Below are 23,901 nucleotides of genomic sequence, written 5' to 3'. Positions count from 1 at the left end.
CCATCCAAACCACAAATCACCAATCATTGCCAATCAACTGATCCAATCAAAACAATTCTTCTTTATCGGTTAAAGTCCTAATTCATAGACTTTAGATCACTATTGGTTAACCCTATCTTTCGGTAAACCAAATCAGTTAGATGCTAAAACAAAATATCAGGAACATCAGTTGCCAGCAATGACAAACACAAATAACTGATCATGTCATCTTTTCATAGAATCTCAATCTCTTCATCACAAATAGACTTCTATCCTTTATCGGTGCAGTCATCCAACTTTAATTGCATAACCTGATCTACATCAGTTATGCCAAATGCCAACACATGCCTTGTTAAAATACGCACTATGGGTGAATAGAACTAGAGTTAAAGCCAGTTTGGGAAATTCCCCTTATCATCTTGTCTATGGCTTAGACCTTGTGTAGTACATGAATTCGAAAATACCCACATTGAAGTTCATTTGAGATTTTTTTAGGTTTTGAAAACAAAGAAGAAGCTCAGTTAGCACAATTGTTAAATTTAGATGAAAAATGAGATAGAACAACCGAGTCCATGAACAAACATCAGATTATTGTAAAAAGATGGTTTGATAAGAGAGCAAAAATAAAATCATTTCACATTGTCAATTTAGTGTTGTACCAAGAGAAATCTAAGGAAGGAAAACAACCTTTTGGAAAATTTGCACCCATATGGTCTAGTCCATATCAGATATCCGAGATTTTGGGGAAAAATGCTTTTAAATTAGCTTCATTGGAAGGATAAACCTTCCCGCTGCTGGTCAATAGGCAGTTCCTCAAACATTACTAAAAAAAAATGACATGTAATCACCCTATAAATATTGTAATTAATGTAAATAACACAAGCATATAGTATTAGGATTAAATCTAGGAAATATGCACATAGAGTTTGGTTAAAATGTAGTGAAAATAATGAAACCCATCTCATTACTTTAATCGCATGTGTCGGCACAAAATGCAACACATAAAAAATAGATCTAAAAATAGTAAAGTAAGACAAAACATCGTATTTTCCATTTACATAGGTCGAATATGTACAATAAGGTCAAAATGCCTTTCCAAAAGTATATAAATGACTTGTACATGGAAATCATTTGCAAGAGCAGAGCGATACAAAAAGGGCTTGTAAGTATCTAAAGGCAAATTGTCCTTGTCGTTATACAGTCAAAATGGAGTAAAAACATCTAGTTGTTGTCAGGGTCCAAAAGCATGGTCCACATAAGAAATTTGATCCTACCCAGTTCTCCCACATTCTCGATGAGCCCAAAGTGTCATTTCAGAAAGCAACATGCATGGAAAGACCTCTCATGATGTTCGTCGATGGTATTGGTACAGAAACCTCCTAATAATTCATAAATCAATACTAGGTTAGGAGAAATCCAAAAGTTGCTGATGTCCTCAGGCATGGGGATATCATAGCTAGGCAAAGCAGCTTTGAGGACCACATCTAGACCTCCCATGAAATGAGTTGGCAACAAAAATGAAGGAAAATTGAGAGGGGGGTGAATCAGTTTTCACTGAATTATCAAACTTAACCATAAATACAAATCTAATAAACCGCAACAACAACAAAGATAAGAAAATTGATAGCACAACACACAACACCAAGATTTTGACATGGAAAACCCGGTTAAGGGAAATACCACGGTGGGGACCTACCCATAGTAAGATGATACTCTGCAGTAGTTTGTGAAAATAATTACAAGGGGGAATGCACCAGCATTCAGGCACACTACCTAGAGCTAACGACTCAAGATACAATAACCTAGAAGGCTACAACCCTCAGGGAAGTCTCACTGACTTACAACAAGATTCAGACTACAATTCGGAAGGAATGAACTGCAATAATAACATCCACTAATGCTTGATGATAGTTCTGGTTAAGTACATTTGTCTGGTCTATACCAATCTCTACCAAAAGATAAATTCTATTAAGAACCACATATACCACTCTATGATAATGTAGACACAACCTTTATCCCTAAATTACATGACTATACCACCAATTTACACAATTCATCAACCTTGACAACAAGGTCGGCTAAACCCTCAACTAAAAATTACAAAATTACATCACACGATACAACGATCGACCACCAGACGAATAAAATAAAATATACATGATATAAAATGGACCTAAATCACATTTCCAAATGCTCATCACCATTAAAAATCATGCCAAGATCAACCGCAATATGCTACACCACCAAGAAAACCGCATAACACGAAGAACATCACCAAATCATTAAAAAATACCAAAAAATCACACAATGATCAGTGCAGACCATCAAAACAAATAGGACACAATTAGGAAACACTAGCAAGCATTTTATAATCATCAGTAATAGCTACACCAACACCACTTATCAAATCTTCATCGATCAACATCTGAAACTCAAGAATAATCAAACAATATCAACTGTCATGAAGAAAGATAACTTGCGGAGCACCAAATCACAAACCATCTAAAATGAAGATACACAAGAACATCCCAAACAAAATCCCAAAAATGCAACTCAAGATTTGATCACACATGAATATTGGAGGAAATACCAAACTCTGCAAAGCACTGATCAGAAAACCAAACTGCAAACCAGATCATACGATATGATCAATTAAGAAATCTAGATCAATGAAACCAATACAAAAAGATATAATGATACAAGGAATACTCCATGATCCCAATAAACCGATTTGCAATCACTGGAGCAATAAATCATAGGAATATGTTGACATCAATGACAACAACATATCCTAGCAGCAACAATGTTCAACAATCTCCCCCTTTGGAATTTATGGCAACATATGGATGTGAAAACAATCAATGCAAAGAAAGAAAATATCTCCAACAGACTCCCCCCTAGATCAAGCAGATAAAACAAATTTTCACATGCTTCTCTCCCCCTTTGACATCAATGCCAAAGATTTTGAAAATAGAAAACCAAACTTACTCTCCCCCTTAGATAAGAAAATCATGATTCTCTCTCTATTAAACACATTGACTACTCTAGTAGAGTAGCAACACCAACTCATCAATCTAGACAAAGAGATAAGACTGTGAAGTCCACCAGATTGATGCAACTCAATGCATCTAGTTCTCATCACGAGGGCTGGATACCCCTAACTTGTCTCTTAAATAGAAAAATGTATCTACAAGCAAAGGCTTACTGAAAATATTAGCAATTTGTTCCTTTGTAGACACATACTCTAGCTTCACTTCGTCTTCACTGATGTTTTCTCTCAAGAAATGATATTTGATTGATACATGTCTAGTCTTTGAATGTTGCACCAGATTCTTTGACATATTAATAGCACTAGAATTATCACAATATATAACAGTAGGATCATCATAGATAACTCTGATATCCTTCAACATTTGCTTCATCCAAACTACCTGAGTGAAGTTCGTAGTAGCAATTTACTCAACTTCAACAGTAGATAAGGAAACTGAATCTTGTTTCTTACTAGCCCATGAAACTAATTTCTAACCCAAAAATAGTGCACCACCAAAGGTACACTTCCGGTCATCAACATCACCAGCCCAATCAGCATCAGTGTAAGCACATAACATGAAATCATCATTCCTCGGGTACCACAAATGATAATCCACAGCTCCTTTCAAGTATTTGAATATCCTCTTTACAATAGTGACATGACTCTCTTTCGGATCAACTTGATATCTAGTAGCCATACACACAACATGCATAATGTCTGGTCTAGTGTAAGTCAAGTATAGTAGTCCACCAACCATAGATCTATATAAAGTCTGATTAGCTTTCAAAGATTCATCATTTTCTGATAATTTGCAGCCAATCACCATAGGAGTTCCAGCCGGTTTAGAGTCTTCTAATCCAAACTTCTTCAGTAATTCCTTCACATATTTAGTTTGAGATATAAAAATACCTTTTCCAGTCTGTAAAATCTACAAACCTAAGAAAATTTTCATCTCTCCTATCATAGACATCTCAAATTCTTTCTACATATCACCGACAAACTTCACACTCAAGTTATCATCTCCTCTAAAGATAATGTCATCAACAAAAACTTCAACAATCAATATGTTATCATTCTCAATCTTAAAACACAGATTACTATCAATAGTACCTTTATTAAAACCCAATTTTAGTAAGTACTTATCCAATCTATCACACCAGACTCTAGGGGCTTGTTTCTATCCATAAAGAGCTTTCTTCGGTTTGCATACCATGTCTCCATCATCTGATAATGAAAATCCATTAGGTTTCTCAATGTAGACTTCTTCCTCAAGATCACCATTCAAAAAGGCTAACTTTACATTCATCTGATATATCTTGAAATCTTTATAAGCAACATATGCAAGCAATAGTCTAACAGCTTCAAGTCTAGCTACCAGAGCAAAAGTCTCCTTATAATCAATTCCTTCTTTCTGTGAATATCCTTTGCATACCAATCTTTTTTTATTTCTAATAACTTCATCAGCTTAATTCAATTTGTTCCTCAAAACCCATTTAGTACCAATTACATTCTTGTCTTTAGGTCTAGGCACAAGTTCCCATGTGTTATTCTTTTCAATCTGATTCAATTCTTCTTCCATAGCCCTTATCTAAAATTCATCTTTGTAAGCCTCAACAACATCTTTAGGTTCAATTTTAGAAATCAAACTTACCTCTTCAGCAACTAGCCTTCTCCTAGTCATCACACCTTTATTTTTGTCACCAATAATCTATTTTTTGAATGATTCAATCTTACATACCTCAGAGTCTTCTGATTATTCTGATTTTTAGGTTCCCACAACTCTCCACCAACAACAACAATATCCGCATTAACAATCTCTACTAGATCATTTTGCTTCAATTCTTCAGTCTGAATAGGCGTTTGAACATGTTGACCGTCATCATATTCACATGCTTTGATTTATTTTTCACATTTCTCATCAACTTTCACATTTGTACTTTCCACTATCTTTCTCAGTCTCTTATTGTAGAATCAGTATGATTTTCTCTTTGTTGAATATCCCAAGAAAATTCTTTTATCACTTCTTGTGTCAAACTTTCCTATATCCTCATCTCTCTTGATATAACACTTGCTTCCAAAAATTCTGAAATATCTCATAGTAGGAACATGACCAAACCATAGCTCATAAGGAGTCTTACCGATATCACCTTTTATATGCACTCAGTTGAATGTGTAAACAATAATGCTAACAACTTCTCTCCAATAGATCTTTGAAACATTCCCTTTAATGAGCATAGTCCTTGTAGCATACAAGATAGGTCTAGTCTTCCTTTTAACAACTCCATTCTACTATGGGGTTCTAGGAGCAGATAATTGTCTTCTAATCCCATGCTTCTCACAGAATGAACTAAACTCACCGAAACAAAATTCTCCTCCTCTGTCAAATCTCAGACATTTCACCTTCAGTTCAGTCTCAGTCTCAACCTTTCTTTGAATATCTTGAATTTGTCCAATGCTTCTAATTTTCCTTCAAAAAGACAACCCACATCATTCTAGAATAATCATTAATCAGTAACATGAAATATCTGTCACCCCGCACACTTCTAATGTTTGTAGGTCCACATAGGTTAGTATGCACAAGATCTAGCAATCTATTAGGTGTATACTGCTTACTCTTGAAAGAAATTATTGTTTGCTTACCCATTAGACATTCCTTTCTTATCAGATTAGCAGGCTTAACAATTTTAGGTAGATCTCTAACAACTTGTGTAGAGCCAATCTTAATCATTGAGTCAAAATTAACATGACACATTTTCCTATGCCACAACAAACTTTCATCAATCTGAGAAATCAAGCAAATTTTCTCACCAATATTCAAATGAAAGATATTATCTTCAGTCTTAGTTCCAGATGTAATCTCTATACCACATACATTTAGGATCTTGAATTTTCCATTCTTGAGTTGTAAATCATAACCTTTGTCAACCATCTGTCCAACACTTAAAAGATTATACTTCAAACCTTCAACATATAAGACATCATCAGTGTTATGCTTACCATCAAAGTAAATAGAACCTCTACCATAGATCAAACAGGCTTTGTCATCTGCAAATCTTACCATTCCACCATCATACCTCTCCATACTCACAAATTTGGTTTTATCACCGGCCATATGATGTGAACAACTACTCTCAATCACCAATTCATCTTTCTCTTCAACTTTAGCAGCTAAATCTTTCTCCTCAATAGTGCAGCTTGTGGAATCAATAGGCACCGATCCATCTTGTTTGATAGAAATAAACACAACTTCATCTTCTTCTGATTCTTCATTGGTAACACCTTTGTCAGCATCATAATAATAGTTTTTCTGATGCTTATACTTCCGGTTAGACTTGTAAAGCTTATCATACTTCTCATGCTTCTCATATCTATCATACTTATCATGCTTATCAAATTTATCATGCCTATCATATTTAGCCATTCTCTCTGGGCACCTAGAAGCAAAATGTCCTATCTTATTGCAAGAGAAACATTTCAGAGGCAAGTTTTCATCATACTTACCAGTTCTCTTAGGCAATCAATGCTTCAAGCTCATACAATTCTCTTTCTTTCTCTTCCATCTCTGTTCTCTCTCTTTCATATCTGGATATTTTGCATTCATCAGGATCATACTTCTTCCTATTAGACACAAATGCTCTAAATGTTGTCTCAGACTTTCCATGTAATTCACCAAATTCGTTCAGTTCAAATACAACAATCTTTCCAACCAACATATCTATTGTCACAATAGTTACACTCTAAATCTCATCAATAGCAACTACCTTATGTTTGTAACTAGGAGGCAATTCTCTCAACACTTTAGCAACAATTTCATCTTCTTCAAGGGTTCCACGGGAACATTTGATACCTAGGACAAGTTCATTCACCTTAGTCATAAAGGTGTTTAAGTTCTCATATTTTCCCATCTTCAACATCTCATACTTCCCTTTCAAACTCTGCAACTTAGCAACTTTGACTTGTTTATCTCCTTCATACAGGGTCTAAAGCTTCTCCCAGATCTCATGTATAGTCTGATGAACCATTCATTAGTTATTTCTGAATTAGTCAGGGTGCTCAGAAATGCTTCCTTGGCTCTAATATTATTTTTAGCTTCCTTGATCTCAACAACATTAACCGGTCCATTCTGAGGAATAGAGTAGGCATCCTTTGTAATCTTCCAGTAATCTTCTCCAAGACATCTCAAGTGCACCTCCATCTAGTTTTTCCATATAGAATAATTACTTCCATGAAATCTCAGACTCTCCTTCTTAAAGATAACACCTCTAGTTTCCATCCTGGATCTCCTCAAGTAGTTAATCTTCTTCTAGAGGATCTAGCTCCGATACCAATTGTTGGCAACAACAATGAAGGAAAAATGAGGGGGGGTGAATCAATTTTCACCAGATTATCAAACTTAACCATAAAACAAATTTGATAAATTGCAATGACAACAAAGATAAGAAAATTGATAGCAAAACACACAACACGAAGATTTTGATGTGGAAAACCCAGCTAAGGGAAAAACCATGGTGGGGACCTATCCATAGTAAGATGATACTCTGCAATAGTATGTGAAAATAACTACAATGGGGAATGCACAAATATTTAGGCACACTGCCTAGAGCTCACAACTCAAGATACAATAACTCAGAAGGCTACAACCCAAAAGGAAGTTTCACTGACTTACAACAAGATTCAGACTACAATTGAGAAGGAATGAACTGCAATAATAGCATTTGCTAATGCCCGGTGATAGTTTTGGTTAAGCACATTTTTCTTCTCTACACCAATCTCTACTGAAAGATAAATTCTCTTAAGCACCACATATACCACTCTCTGATAATGCAGACACAACCTTTATCCTTAAATTACATGACAATACTGCTGATTTATACAATTCATCAACCTTGACAACAAGGTTGGCTAAACCCTCAACTCACAATTACAAAATTACATCACACGATAAAAAGATCAACCACCAGACCAATATAATAATATACATGATATAACATGGACCTAAATCATATATCCAAATGTTAATCACCACCGAAAATCACACCAAGATCAACTGCAACACACTACACCACCAAGAAAACCGCATAACATGAAGAACATCACCAGATCAACAAAAATACCAAAAAGTCACTCAACGATCAATGCAGACCATCAAAACAAATAGGACATAATTAGGAAACACCAGGAAGCACGTTAGAATCATTAGTAACAGCTGCACCAATACCACTTATCAAATCTTCATTGATCAACATCTGAAACTCAAGAATACTCAAACAAAAACAACTGTCACAAAGAATGATAACTTGCGGAGCATCATATCACAAACCATCTAAAATGAAGATACACAAGACCATCCCAAACAAACTCCCAAAAATGCAACTCAAGGTCTGATCACACCAGAATATACCGGAGGAATTACCGAACTCTGCAAAGCACTGATCAGAAAGCCAAACTGTAAACCGGATCATATGATATGATCAATTAAGATTTCTGGATCACTAAAACCAATACAGAAAGATATAATGATACAAGGAATAATCCATGATCCCAATAAACCATTTTTCAATCACTGGAGCAATAAATCATAGGAATATGTTGACATCAATGACAACAACATATCCTAGCAGCAACAATGCCCAACAAAATCAACGTCCAGTAAGAAATCACACAAGTCGAAGACAATATCATCATCTTCCCCTAAATCCAAGAGAGAAGCTATGAACCTTGAGGCTATGTCATAATTTACCCTATATCTAGTAGTGGAAGAAAGAAACTCATAACCTAAAAGCCACTTTATAGCTCTCTCTACCAGGTTAGAATTTTGTATGTCTCATAGCATGAATACTCGATGCAAACACTGACTGGTTATGGACCCAAGTAAAGCTACTTGGTGAATACTACTGGTAAGGTAGATTGCACACTCAACTAAAGGAGAAAGTTCTTTGGCCATGACTACAAGCATTATGAACTTAATTAAAATGCATAAGGGTAAAAAATGACTGCAAAAAGTTGGTATAAATAAACACTTTGAGCGTGAGAGAGTAAATAATTTTATTTTCGAAGCCAACAGAAAGTTGCCAAATTGAAGTACACCAAATCCCGAGGAAAACTCCAAAATGAGGTGGAAAAAGTACAATTTGGAGAAAAAAATAGTGCCAAGTGGATTTTAAACCATGGTGGATATGAAAATGTTAATTTTACTCAATTAAAAGAAGGAAGTACTCAAGTGATGTCACGCGAGTATGTCCAGACAACTTATCTTAGGTAATGAGTTTTTATTTTGCATTAATTGAAAGATTACATGTTTGGAACAATAAATGGAGCACTTACTACCTTATAAAGTAAGTAGAAGCTAATAGTTTTGCCTTTAAAGTGAACTCCCACTGGAGTATTTCAGAGATACGAAGAGGCAGTCTATATTCATCTAACAGTAAAGAGTCTTTTGAAAATATTATCTATAGGAATAGTGGTTGGTCAAGCGAAAATCAAAAGATCTTCCTCACCAGCAAGATGATACGAATTGAAAATAAAAAATCTAGCATTTATGATGCTTTCAAAATGAGCTAAATGCCATGAAATCTGAAGCATAAAATCTTCTAAAATTATTGCTTCTGTAGTCACATAAATCTGTCCATTTAATTAAATGAATATTTACTATTTATTTGATTAATAAACCTTCAATAATCAATTAATTAAATTAATATTTAATTAATTCATCCTCAACCATTCTCCTATTAATTAAATAAATTATTCAATTTATTTTCAATTAATTCATCAAAACCACACCTCTAAATCAATTAAATGAATAAATCCTATTTATTTAATTTAACCCCTTTCCTCTTTTAAATAAATAATAAAATATTTATTTAAATCACTAAACTATCCCCCCCACTTGCATTCTCCTACAAATGCAAGTTGCACCACAATTGAAATAAATTAATTTTATTTTAATTAAAATTCTATTTTCCCTCACCCACCAAACCCACTTCCAATCCTAAATCCCCTTCTAGACTGTTCTAACCACTTTCTAATCATTCCTAATTAGCCTAATCCATCTCCTAAATATTGTCACATTCCTAAGCAACTTGAAGTCACTTCGCAAAGCCTTCAAAGTCTTTGAAAAGCATTTAATGCTTTATGTGTTCAACAAGCTAACCCCTAAAGTCTTCCAAACCACTAATGGCTCTTACATGACCATTAATGGCTCTTACATGACCATTAATAGATCTTACATAAGCATTTATGGTTAAATCCACTTGCCCCCATGGTTAGAGACTTTCCCTCTAACTCAACCTCCATTTGACTCATGTGTCTCTTCAAGCATTTATTGCTTTGACCATAGTTATCCTCACTAACTCTTGCACAAGAATTTATCCATTGGATAAAGACAATATTTATTGGATAATGGATTTATTCTTTCAACTCAACATTAACCTTACCTCCCAAGTTAACCATCAAGTCTTGTCAAGCATTTAATGCTTATTCCCTCTCCTCTCAATCCATCTCTTGTTGACATTTGTCATTATGGGATTGGGTTGAAAGCCCTCACATGGATCGTAAACCCCTCAATCCTAACCCTTGATGAGATTACTCAATCTCAACCCTCCATTGCTCCATTTTACCTATAAATAGAGCTCATTTCTTCATAATCCAAATCTGGAAATCTTGTATGCATCTAATTTATAGTGAAATTTAGAGATCATTTAGCATAATAATCTACATTTGTCTATTTGGGCTAAAATTGACATTAGATAATTAGATAATATCTCATTTTAGCTTGTTCACATTTCCATTCTCATAAGTCTTCATTCTACAATCTTGAACCTCCATAAAGACATCCAGAATAGTGCAAAAAGCTACTGAGAGCTACACTCATTTGGGAACTTGGAGAGGAGAGTAACAAGGGAGGAGTAGCTACAAACATGGTGGAGGGCATTTGGAGATGTCTTATTGCTTTTGTTAGATTTGTTAAGCTTTCTATCTTATGTTTTGTGTCTCTCTTGATATGCTTGCTTATGATAGTATTTGATTTGTGATTTCTATCACTAACACTTGGTTTGTTGCTTGTGTGTTTGTGTTTGTCTTAACAATATCCTAACCATCCTTTTTGCAAAGCATCATTTTGTGAACCTGACGTGAATCAAACACACAACCTTCTCATTGCAATTTTTGAAACTACTAACTTTTCATGTTTTAATTGACACATAGGTCACTCTTTAGCGTCATTGTTCATGCTTTAGTGCCTTCAAAAGTTGGTACTTTAGTGATATTGTTCCTAATAATAGCGCTATTGTCTCCCAACTAGCGCTATTGTTCTTCTTAAAGCATTATTGACCATTAAGTAGCATTGTCGTGTCTAGTTTTAGCACTTTTGTGCTCTTTGTTTGACAAAATTTATTATGTTTGACAGAGTCTTTTAACACCTATGTCCCTTTTTATAGCACTTTTGTACTTTTGTTAGTGTGTTTGTCTCTTATTTAGTGCTTTTGTGTTAAATAACGCTTCTATTTTCACATAGAGTAGCGCTATTGTAACAAAGAGTTGTAAAAAAACTTTTTGTAACCGGAAATCAAAATCTAGGCTTGTAGAAGCCCACCAAAACTTCATTTTTCATTTTTTACTAACTATTTGTCTTTTGTGCAGGTTTTTAAATTAGATTAAGAAGTAAATTTATCTTTTTACTAACATTTCAAAGTTGGCTTAAAATGAATTCACTTTCTCTTTTACTTAAATAAACTTCACTTCAATTTGAGTTTTTAAAATTAATCACACTTTTCAGTTTGGAGCTCTAAAAAGAACCTCATTTGTCAAGCTAAAAAGAACCACAAAAACTCAAACAAATTTGTTTTTGCAAGTTAGGAACAATCTTTATTTGGTGCTTAAAATCAACAAGACAATTTTTGTTTCTTGCATCAAATTAAAAATCACAATCAACACTTCAATTTGGGCAAGTTTAAAAAGAACAAACCATTTGTCCCTTCAAGTTCAAATCGATTTACTTCAAGCAACACATGTTTTAAATTCAATTGACCAGGATTTTAAGTTCCTAGATTACAAAACATTTTTCCATTGAAGTTAAAAAGAATACCATTTTTGTTGGAGCAAAACCTCCAAATAGTTAGATCACATTGCTATAAACTTGGTTAAAATGAACAAGTGTTTTTGGTGATTGCCACACTTGCGTAAAGTTTGTCGAGTGGTCCTAGTTCTAACACACACTATCCTCTCCCTTGGCTTTCGTGGTCCTAGGTACAAGAGAAAAGTGTTAGTAACACTCAAAATTTTATCTTTTTAAGAGAGGCCTGCCAAGAGACACATCACTCTTGGGAACGACCTCGTGCGGTAAATCCTTCAAGCCGCTATAGAAATCAGGTGTGAGCGAAATCTATAGCCTTGGGTATAAATGTTCCTATAGTGTAACTTGCCGAAAGAACACATGGGCCCCACCACAAGTTACAAGGCTCTTAAGTGAGTCACTGCAAAATTAACTTATGTCCAAAAACATCGAACATTACTAGACACCTTTTTATATAGAAACCCACCTGTTCTATTGATTAAGAATATTTGTGATAAGTTCAGTGCAAGAGAATAGATTGTTTTTCTCCTAAGATACTCACCATACATATTTCCTTGAGTAGAAATAGGGCTTTTTGAAAGGCTACTTGTAGCTTGATAAAAGTGGCGACTCCCCCATCATAGGGATCATCTATCTGTTATGCTCGCGCAAAACTTAGTATATCACATCCTTACCTGCTATGATGGGATTCATAAGGTATGTAGTACCAAAGTTGAAGAAATATCAAGATGTGGGCTGAAATTATCACAACTGGCCATTTGACCTTAGGGATAAAGTGTGTTTGAAGTGTCTTCGTTTTGTGTTAGACCAATGATAAATTGAGCCGACTTCAGGCTTTTGGAAAAACATACAAAAACATTTGAAAAGGGGTCAAAAAGCTCAAAGATTGGGTTGATTTAGACCCACACTTATTTGTGCCTTTTGTGGCAACATTATTGTGTTTGTGTGCTTGCTTTGTTTTATTGTCAAAGAAAGTCAAAACTAATTCAAAAACAAGTATTCATCCAACACAAAATTTTCATCCATAATTTGACCAACAAACATCAAACAAAGTGCAAAACAAGATATCAAGTTATATGACCATCCTTCAAATATTGAGAAAGAGGAATCTTCATCAACATGTCAATTTGAAGAGAAGACCATTAAGTTCAAAGGCTTTCATCAAAATAAGGAAATTTTTCTATCTCAATAGACAAATTTTTGTCTCACACAGAGCCTTCTTGCATCATATGCGTCTCTATCTTCAAGGAAAATCCAATGAGTTTGATAGAGAGCCCTTGAACAACAAAGCTTTTACTTAGTATAGAGCTTTGAGTTATCATAAAAACAAAGGAGGCAAAATCAACCCTGCCTTCTTTCTAGACATCTGCATTACATATAACATAGCTCAGGAAGAACCACCAACCCCTGAGAGAGAAGAGGAAGAATTTTTCCCATATGTAACACAAAGTTTTTATTGAAGTTCCCATCCACTCTCATATTCATACATCATCAATCCATTTCAACTCTCAAAACATAAAAAGGTCTTGTCCTAAGTTCTTTTTAGATATTGCTTGAATCAAAACAACATATCACTTCTTAGAGTGTCTCTACATCTAGGATAAACTCATCCTAAGAGGCATTACTATGTAGGTTAAAACTAGTCTATGAGTGCATCCTCTCATTACTAGGTAGTTTGGTTTGTAACACATCTCAGACCTTGCTATACCTTATCATATCAACATTGTTAACAAACACAACAAGCAATTCATAAAAGAACTTTGGTAACATCAAACCTTCAGCGTTAGAGATCCATCTTCTAAACACTTCACCAAACATTTATCTCTCATTCCATCACCAACTCATAATCACTTTCACCAAACTTCTAAAACAACTTTCAAACAAAATAGCTCACACCAGATCGAAAACTAGACAACTAGAGATCGAAGAAGAGGAGGATGAAAATCTCAATAAATTTCAAGAAGCCATTGGAGGAGGTACAAATGATGAAGATCCTAGTACTCCTACTTTTGAAGCAATAGAAAGAGCACAACACAAGCCCCTTTTCAATTGACTTTTTGATGAAATCCTCAAAAACAACGCGGATGCTCATTTTCTAAAACTGGCTCAAGAGGGAGCTAAACTACCCTCTAATTTTGATACCATGCAAATACGGCAAGCATTAGAAAAACATAGCCATAACGAGGGTGGAAGAGGTCGAGATAACTTCAGACATGACCTTAATCAAAGAAATCCCCCACCTCCTCCTAATGACATAGACATGTTGAGGCAACAAGTCGAGAATCTCACCCAACAACTCCACAATGGTGTGAAAACTACCCAGTTTTCACTCAATGATATTTGTCCCTATCCCTTTGATAGGAATCTACATATGCCACCTTTTCCACGAGGGTTTGAAACACCTAAGTTTGAAAAGTATCGGGAAAAAGGAGACCCTAGAGAACATGTCAGGGAATTTCACTCAACTTGCCTAGAAGTGGCATATGAAGACACATATCTAATGCGCCTCTTTCCTCAGAGTTTGGGAGGGACAACCACACAATGGTTTTCCCGATTGCCAAGCAGCATTACACCATTCAAAGAACTGGTCCAAAATTTCATCGCACATTATTCACACAACATAGAACGCGATGTTACCATGGCAGATCTGTGCAATACCAAACAAAAGCTAGGGGAGCTATTTGTAGCTTTCTTGCAATGGTGGAGGCAACTATCTAGTAGACGTTCTCTTCATCTACTCGAATGAGAGCTAGTGGAAATATTTATTTCCAAATTGAATGATGAAATGGAATTCCACCTAGACATGAAAGGCACAGAGTCCTTTGATGACATGATCACTCAAGGATTAAAATGTGAATGAGCCTTTATAAAAAAGGGACTTATCAAGATATACAATGAACCAAAAGATGGTCCTCGCCCGCATTTTAATAGTGATAAACCCAATTTCTGGAATAAGAAAAAGAACATTGTCAATGACGGGGTCATAAATTCAAGGACCATAAAAAGTGCACAACCTGTGGTCTGATTTGCGGGTCAAAATCCCCCTCCTAAAAACAACATGGTTGCTCCTCCACAAAATCAAGGTCACAATGCGCTGCAAGAGGAACCAAGACAACGACAACAAAATTATAAACCAAAATGTACATACACACCCTTAGGGGAACCTATCAAAAAAGTATTGTGTCAATTGGTCTCTTCAAATCTGGTAACCTTACCAAAGACATCTAACTATGAACCTCAGGTCAAACCTCCATGGTGGAGAGATAATGAACATTGCGAATTCCACCAAGGGAAAGGGCATAAAACAAGTAACTTCTATAGATTGAAAGATCTTGTTCAAGATCTTATTGACCGAGGAGAGATTGAAATCGAAGGACATGACCCAAAAACCTCAAATAATTATCATCTCATGTTTAAGAATCCACTTCCATCACAAGATCAAAGGGGTCCTTCCACTTAAACATAGATACAATTTATTATACACGAGCCACCTATAATTATACTGTAAATAGCCTATATGATGCCGATGAACAAATTGCAACCCTCACCATCAAAGATCCCAACCCTACCTGCAATATTGTTACTCATCATAGCAAGATCACTATTAAAGAAGATCCACAAGGCACAACATCCATCCCAAAGCAGTATAACCTTGTGGCAAAGTTAGATAAGACTCCCGCACTTATATCCATCTTAGAGATTTTGTGCCTATCTCCGTCTCATAGAATAATCTTGGATCAAGCTCTCCAAGAGGCATCAGTCCCTGCCAATATTAATACAGATCAATTTCAAGCTATGGTTGGTAATCTAAGGTCATCACCATATCTCACTTTCTCTGAAAGAGACAATACATCCTTCCAACAACCTCATAACGCCTCACTCCATATTGAAGAATTTATGAACCAACACACGATCAAGTGAGTATTGATTGACAATGGCACCAGTCTGAATATATGTACATTACAGTTGGTCACAACATTGGGATATGCAATAGAATCAGTGGATCCTCACAAAAAGATAACTATAAAAGCCTATGATGATGCAGAGTGTTCTTCAAAAGAAGCAGTTGTGTTACCAATCTGAGTGGGCCCAGTGGTGAAGCACATCATCTGTCAAGTTTTGGACCTTCTACCATATAATTTGTTGTTAGGTAGACCTTGGATACACACATGCAAGCCGTTACATCCACCTATCATCAGTGTATCAAGTTTCTCCATAATGGTGTAGAAAACACAATCCTAGGTGATGCAAATCCATTTGCCTATTGTAACAATATTAATCATCAACCAGAGATCACCATTCCTAACAACAGAGAAGCTATCCCATCCACATCATATATTAGTCTAGCCTCTCTTTCCAGATCAAACACCCCTATACCAAAGTAAGAGAAGATAAAAAATGAAAATGGCAGAGGAAGGACCTAGAGAATATAATCTAAGCCAACTCTTTTGTGTTGGGCGATTAACCACTTCCCCTAGAACTTATGGAAAACCTCAGAGGTTACTTCAACCACCACTGGTCAAGCCAGCATGCACTTTGGCACCTTTTATCCTTGGAAAGAGTCAGGAAGAGGAGACCAGAGATGAGGACCTAACAGAATGGATCTATAAAGACTCTATCACCACGAAAATTCTATAGGCTAAGCTTTCTATAGATCAATATGGAAAAGGCCTTACCATTATGCAAAGAATGGGATATGATGGTCAAAGTGCTTTGGGACCTTGCAAGCAAGGATGACAAGAGCTATTGCAGCCTGAATTAAATCCTAAAGATAACACTGGATTAGGTTTTCAAAAGGAGGATCTTCCTAAGCTCAGATTCAAAGGGAAACCCAACAAACCTCTATATCAGCCTAATACTCTAAAGAGGCCACCCTTGATTATATCAACAAAACCAAGAACTACACCAAATGCCCCAACAAGGCTGAGAATCCCATAAATACCATCCACAACACTACTCACACTACTAAAAATATCTGCAAGACCCATTATCCCACTAGCAACACTGATAATCCTACCTATAGCACCAATAATCCCACCAATCAAACCAACAAACCCATCAGCAACAACAACCACATCAACAACATCATTAGCAGTATCTTTACCCCCAACAGCATCGATAGAACTGGTAGACCCACCAACAGAATTAGTAGCACCCGCAGTACCAACAATTCTATCACCAATAGTAAATCAGTCAATTACAACTACAATGTTCATCTCAAAAGATATCTGGGTTTGGTATAGTAATCGAATACTAAAAAGAGACTCAGAGACTGACTCACATGAGTGGGAATTTCATTCCATACATCTCAATACTTCATATGAGGAAGACACATCACCACCTCCACCTCGGAAATAAATCCTTGTTTATGGAGAAGCACAGATTAAAACCTCTTGGGTTTGTGAACTGGAAACACCTTCCACAAACCCTACATCACATCGTACGCCTGATTCTGACAGGGATAGTACCATCAATGACCTTCACCACAATGTCTTAACCCTCACTAACACATCCCATGAACTTAACCTGATCGATGAGGTAATGCCCATTATCCATCCTAAACTCATCGAATAGAACCAACCTAATCCCCCATGCCTTGATCAATTCCAAAATGATGAGGCAATCATTGACTTTTTGGAACTATGGGATAACATACCAAGTGAGGATCACAAAGCTGGATTCACCATCAAAATTAATAGTGCAACATACTTTGGGGCAGATGCCAAACCTTTCAGCTGCAAAAATATCACAATAAAACATGGATCTTCCAGTGAAAACCACACTGTGGCAATGTTTGATCGCAAAAAATTAAAAAGAAAAAGTGTATCCCATGGTGAAAACCTCTCTGAGGTGCCTGAGGATGAAAGGTTTGACATCCTCCCCTCTAGTACAAATCAGGAATGATCAACAATCCTCATCAAGGAAACAAAAGAATTCAATGTGGGGACCCCTAAGACTCCTCACCAAATACATCTGACATCTCTTTTAACTCCAGAGGAACAACCTAAGTTTGTAGAATTCTTCCAGAAGTCTCAGATCAACTTTGCATGGACATATGTAGACATGCATGGTCTAGATCCTAATTTGGTCATGCACCACCTCACTGTGGCTGAAGGAGCTAAACCTATCAAATATAATCTTCGCAAGATGCACCCCCAGATTGCGGTACTAGTCAAAGCAAAACTTAAGAAACTCTTGGATGTTGGTTTCATCCAACCAATAGATTATTTAGATTGGATCTCCAATATTGTACCTATCGAAAAACCAAATGGGGGCATCCGTATTTATACCGACTTCAGGGATTTCAAGAAGGCATGTCCTAAAGATGACTTCCCCCTACCAAACATTGACATGATCATGGACCTAACAGCAGGACATGCCATGCTTTCTCTCATGGATGGATTTTCAAGGTACAACCAGATAAAGATTGCTCCAGAAGATCAACATAAGACTACCTTCACATGTCCATGGGGAACATATTGTTGGAATGTGATGCCTTTTGGTCTAAAGAATGCAGGGGCGACCTATCAAAGATCAATGACCACCATCTTTCATGATATGATGCATACCATAATGGAGGATTATGTTGATGACTTACTGAAAAAATCATTAACAAGATAAGGACCAAGGTCATCTTGCAATATTAGAGAAAATCTTTGACAGACTATAACAATATCATGTTCGACTCAATCCAAAGAAATGTGTCTTTGGAGTAACCTCAGGGAAGCTTCTCGGATACATTGTCTCAAGTAAAGGCATTGAGGTCAATCCATCAAAATTCAAAGCAATCATGGACATGCCACCTCCCAAGAACATCAGTCAATTAAGGACACTACAAGAGTGGCTACAATCAATCCAAAGATTCATTGCATAACTAGCAGATAAGTGTCATCCCTTTACACATCTATTACACAAAAAAATCCGCTTTCAATGGGATGCTAGATGCCTACAAGCATTCCAGATGCTTAAAGACTATCTCATGAATACCCCATTGCTGATCCCACCAGATCCAGGTAGACCTCTATTGCTCTATATTTCAGCTATGAATATGGCATTAGGATTATTGCTGGCAGAACATAATGTAGAAGGGAAAGAGTGTACAGTTTATTACATCTCTCACACACTTGTCAGCTATGAACTCAATTACACACCTATTGAGCAAGCTTGCCTAGCAGTAATCTTGGAAGCCACTAAACTAAGGCACTACGTGTTAACACATAAAGTAAAACCATTGCAAAGATTGATCCAATAAAGTACCTACTCAGCAAAGCAACATTGATAGGCCGCTTGGCCAAATGGGTGATGATTCTGAGTGAATTTGACATTGAGTATGTGGACTATAAGGCTATCAAGGGGCAAGTTATTCCCAATCAGTTGGCCAATACACCCCTCATAGGTGATCATCCTCTTGTTTCTAACTTCCTAGATGAAGAGATTTTCATGATCATAGCAACACAACCATGGAAGCTCTACTTTGATGGTTCATATACTAGGCATGGCTCGGGGGCAAACATTTTATTTATCACACCTCAAGGTGACAACATCACGAAGTCTTACAAGATAAATTTTCCATGTACAAACAACATAGTAGAATATGAGGCCTTGATCACAGGACTCCGACTAGCCATACAATGGAAACTAAAAGAGCTACAGATATATGGTGACTCCCAACTAGTCATTCGACAAGTCACAGATGAATATCAGACCAAGGATGACAAAATCATGTCATACAAGAAAATGGTGGACAATTTAAAAGCATCATTTATAAATATTACCTTTGAGCAAATACCCAAAGATCAGAATTAAGCTGCTGGCACTATGGCTACCATTGCATCTCTCCTAGATCTTCCACATAATTCAACACGCTACGAGTTCTTGGTAGAACAACTTTGGATTCCCAATTATGATATCCCTGAATTTGAGATGATATGTCACCTTGTCAGTTCTGAATCCACATGGTATGGTGAGTTCTACACCTACCTACGTGATCACACACTTCCTCCTAACCAATCGAATAACCAACGCAAAACCTTCATTCACCAAACCACTCGATACACCATCATTGCTGAAACCCTATACCGACGTAGTCTTGATGGTACTCTCCTTCGATGTTTGGAATAGAATGAGACAACAATGGCCTTGGAAGAGGTACATGAAGGAATTTGTGGGACTCACTCAAGCGGTCCTTCACTAGCCAAGAAGATCATGCACACTGGATACTATTAGCCATCCATGGAAAAAGACTCCTACTATTTTGTCACAAAATGCAAGAAGTGCCAAGTTCACAGAGACTTGATACATGCACCAGCATAGGAATTGCAACCAATCACAACACTATGGCCCTTTTGTCAATGGGGACTTGACCTTGTGGGTAAAATGCATCCATCTTCATCCAACGGCCACAAATTCATCATTACTACCACCAAATACTTCACAAAGTGGATCAAAGCTATTCCACTTACCCAATTTACCGACAAGCAAATCACCTCATTCATCCTTAATTACATCATTTGCCGGTATGGTGTACCCATGTGCATCATCATAGATAATAGGCTTCCTTTCAATAATCAAGATGTTTGTAAGCTCTGTGAGAAGTTTCACATCCAACACCGCTTTTCCACTCCCTATTACCCACAAGGAAATGGTCAAGCCAAAGCATCAAACAAGAACATATTGAGAATCCTCAAGAAGATAGTCAATGATTCTGGTCATGATTGGCACATTCAATTGAATCCAACACTATGGGCATATTGAACTAGCATTCGAACCCCTACAAGTGCAACTTCCTACTCACTAGTCTATGGCGCAAAAGCCATTCTTCCTATTGAGGTTGAGATACCATCTCTGTGGGTTTCTTTTCATAATCTGATAGATGATGAATCATACCAAGTCTCCCATCTTCAAGACTTGGAACTACTTGATGAAAGGCGACAAGCTGCATACAACCACCTCAAGGCCTATCAACAACGAATGAGCAGAAGCTTTAATCATTGAGTTAGACCTTGTACATTTGAGCTAGGTGATCTTGTTCTCAGGGAGAATCCTCGTAACCAGCCAAACAGAGAACATCAGGAGAAGTTTGAATCAAACTGGTTGGGTCCATATGTTATCACTATTGTATTAGGGTCTGGGGCATATCAGTTGGCTACTTTAGAAGGAGAACCACTAGCAGATCTGATCAACAACACGCACCTCAAATAGTTTCATACATAAGTTGTAAAAGAGCATCAGGCTCCAATACACATCAAAAAAACAACAAAAACATTCAGATAAAAGTCCTGAAGAAAATACAAAAAAATCAAAATAGTAAAGAGAAAAATCATGCTTCCAAACGGTGAACAACCACTCCAGTGGCACCTTGGGTAAGTGCGATGGTAAAAACCTGGCAAAGAGGCGCCACTCATAAGGGCTATGGCTGCATTGTCTTTCAGACTTGTTGTGATCACATTCATTGCATCCATTCATCCATCATTCAAACCTTAGCTTTTTATTGATCTGCACCGAGGGTTAGTACTTCATGTGTCCCGCATCCTACTTTTCATAGTAATGTCTAAATTGGGAGCAATTCTCTTAACCTATTGATGGAAGTGGATTCTACATTACTTCTGATTCATTGAGTTCTTCATTCAAAAATGACTTACCAAATACCAAAAACATTCAAAACACATATAAAATACCAAAAACATTAAAAAACACTCACAAAATCCCAAAAACATGTCAAAAACATAAAAAATCAATCCAAAACATGGAAACGCATGAAATCCTTTGTACATACGCATCACAACAAACATCAAACAAACATTTTGAGCTACACAAACAATTATCACTTATCAAATCAACCCAAACAATCAACACAGATACACATAACTGTCTTAAACAAGGATGCATCCTTCCTCACCAAAACAAAGACAAGATAACATTTTCTTTGATAAGAAAATTTTGTTTAAGATATCAAGTACTTGGTCAGTTTGATAAGTTATTTATTCATTTATATCAGGTTCCTATGCTACTCTAGGATATCCACAAGTGACTAGAGTAGTCGAGATGGTTCCTAAGTATCGTTTGTTTATTATATGTGAATTGTTCCAATGAAGTTCTGGGGCCTGTACTAATGGTGTCTACGTGAGAAGTTCACTAAGCTACATGATCATATGCAAATATCTAGTCATGGATCACTATGGCTTACTAACTACAATGTATACCTTAGCCATCTGCACATGAACTGGGATGGAGGGTCTATCATTTTTTTTATCTATACTGCTTTCTTACAGGTACAATGATCCAAACTTGGTTCCTACTGCCTCATCCAAGATTGATACTACCATGCTCAATGATGAAAAATAAAATCACTATGGATCGTCATTTCATCTTATCTGTTTATATTGCATTCTGTTGCATATCGCCCATCCATTTATCATTCATTATTCATATTTTGTATGCAAATTTGAACAAGTTAAAATACATGAGGTTATTTACTATGAATTAATCTTGGATACAATCATGATGGAGTTCTCTGATACATCATCATTACATCATGAAATTTCTCACCAACTTGCATTCATATATAATAAATGCATGGCATTATCATTCCATTACATTTACTTGCATTTAAATGCATCTAGTTCATTACCATTTACTTGCATGTAGGGTCATTACATCCATTTTAGATATTCATTTAATTCCATCTAATATCATTTAGTTGCATTCATTATCATTTACTTACATTATCATCATTGCATCATTTCATCATTGCAATAAGGGCATTTAGATTCATTTGGATAAATTTACAATCATTTCATTTACTTCCATTTTTATACAGTTACATACATTCATTTAGTCATCTAGGTACAGTTAGTTGTATCTTAAATCATTAAATATCATTCATCATCATTTAAGTTTGTTTAAACTACATTCATTTAGATTCATTTAGTTTCATTCATTTTCATTTATTTATCTATTAGTCAAGTACATTCATCTATCCATCCAATGTATTCTTATACTCATTCATTTCATTCTCATCTTAAAGTTTCATCTAGATTCATTAAGATGCATCTATTTTCCTTTTAATTGCATTAAGGTGCAGTTACTCATTTTTCCATTAGACAGATTTCGTTATTATCTTGCATTTAAAATCATGATCATGTGTTTAGATTCATTTTCACATTCCCGATCATTTCCATCATTTAGTTGATTGCTTACATACATGTTAGGAATCATTTAAAACATGCATTTATTCCTTAAAAAGCACATTCTAATCATTAGTTGCATTCATCTAGAAACATACATTCCATACACATTAACATTTGTTCATCCATTACAACACATTCATCTTGAAACATACACAAATATATTCATTTAGATTCATATTAAAACACATGCATCATTTACTCATATCATCAGATCATCATTATTATTCATTATCTTAACATACATCATTATCATTACATCATATGCATAGATCATCCATAAAATATGCACATGACACCTACATTCACATATTCACATTATCCATCTAGTAACCTGCATACACATGTCAACAACTCATCCATAAAACATGCATATAGAAATCATCTCATCAACATATACATCTAGCAAGTAAAAACATCTCATACATATAAATCATAAAGCATAATCATCATCCTGTATAAACCCATACATATCATCAACATGCATATCATCACAAAATATGGGATCTCCTCATATATCACATCATATATCATCTCACAAAAGAATACATGTATCAGAGAATAGTGATGTCAAGAATATATCGGCTATCAAGAGCCATCCAAGTCATAGTCCAAAATGACAAATGTAACAAGTA

The sequence above is a fragment of the Cryptomeria japonica genome, chromosome 7 (genome assembly GCF_030272615.1).
Source record: "Cryptomeria japonica chromosome 7, Sugi_1.0, whole genome shotgun sequence".
Taxonomy (NCBI): Eukaryota; Viridiplantae; Streptophyta; class Pinopsida; order Cupressales; family Cupressaceae; genus Cryptomeria; species Cryptomeria japonica.
Note: the sequence above shows the minus strand (reverse complement) of the source record.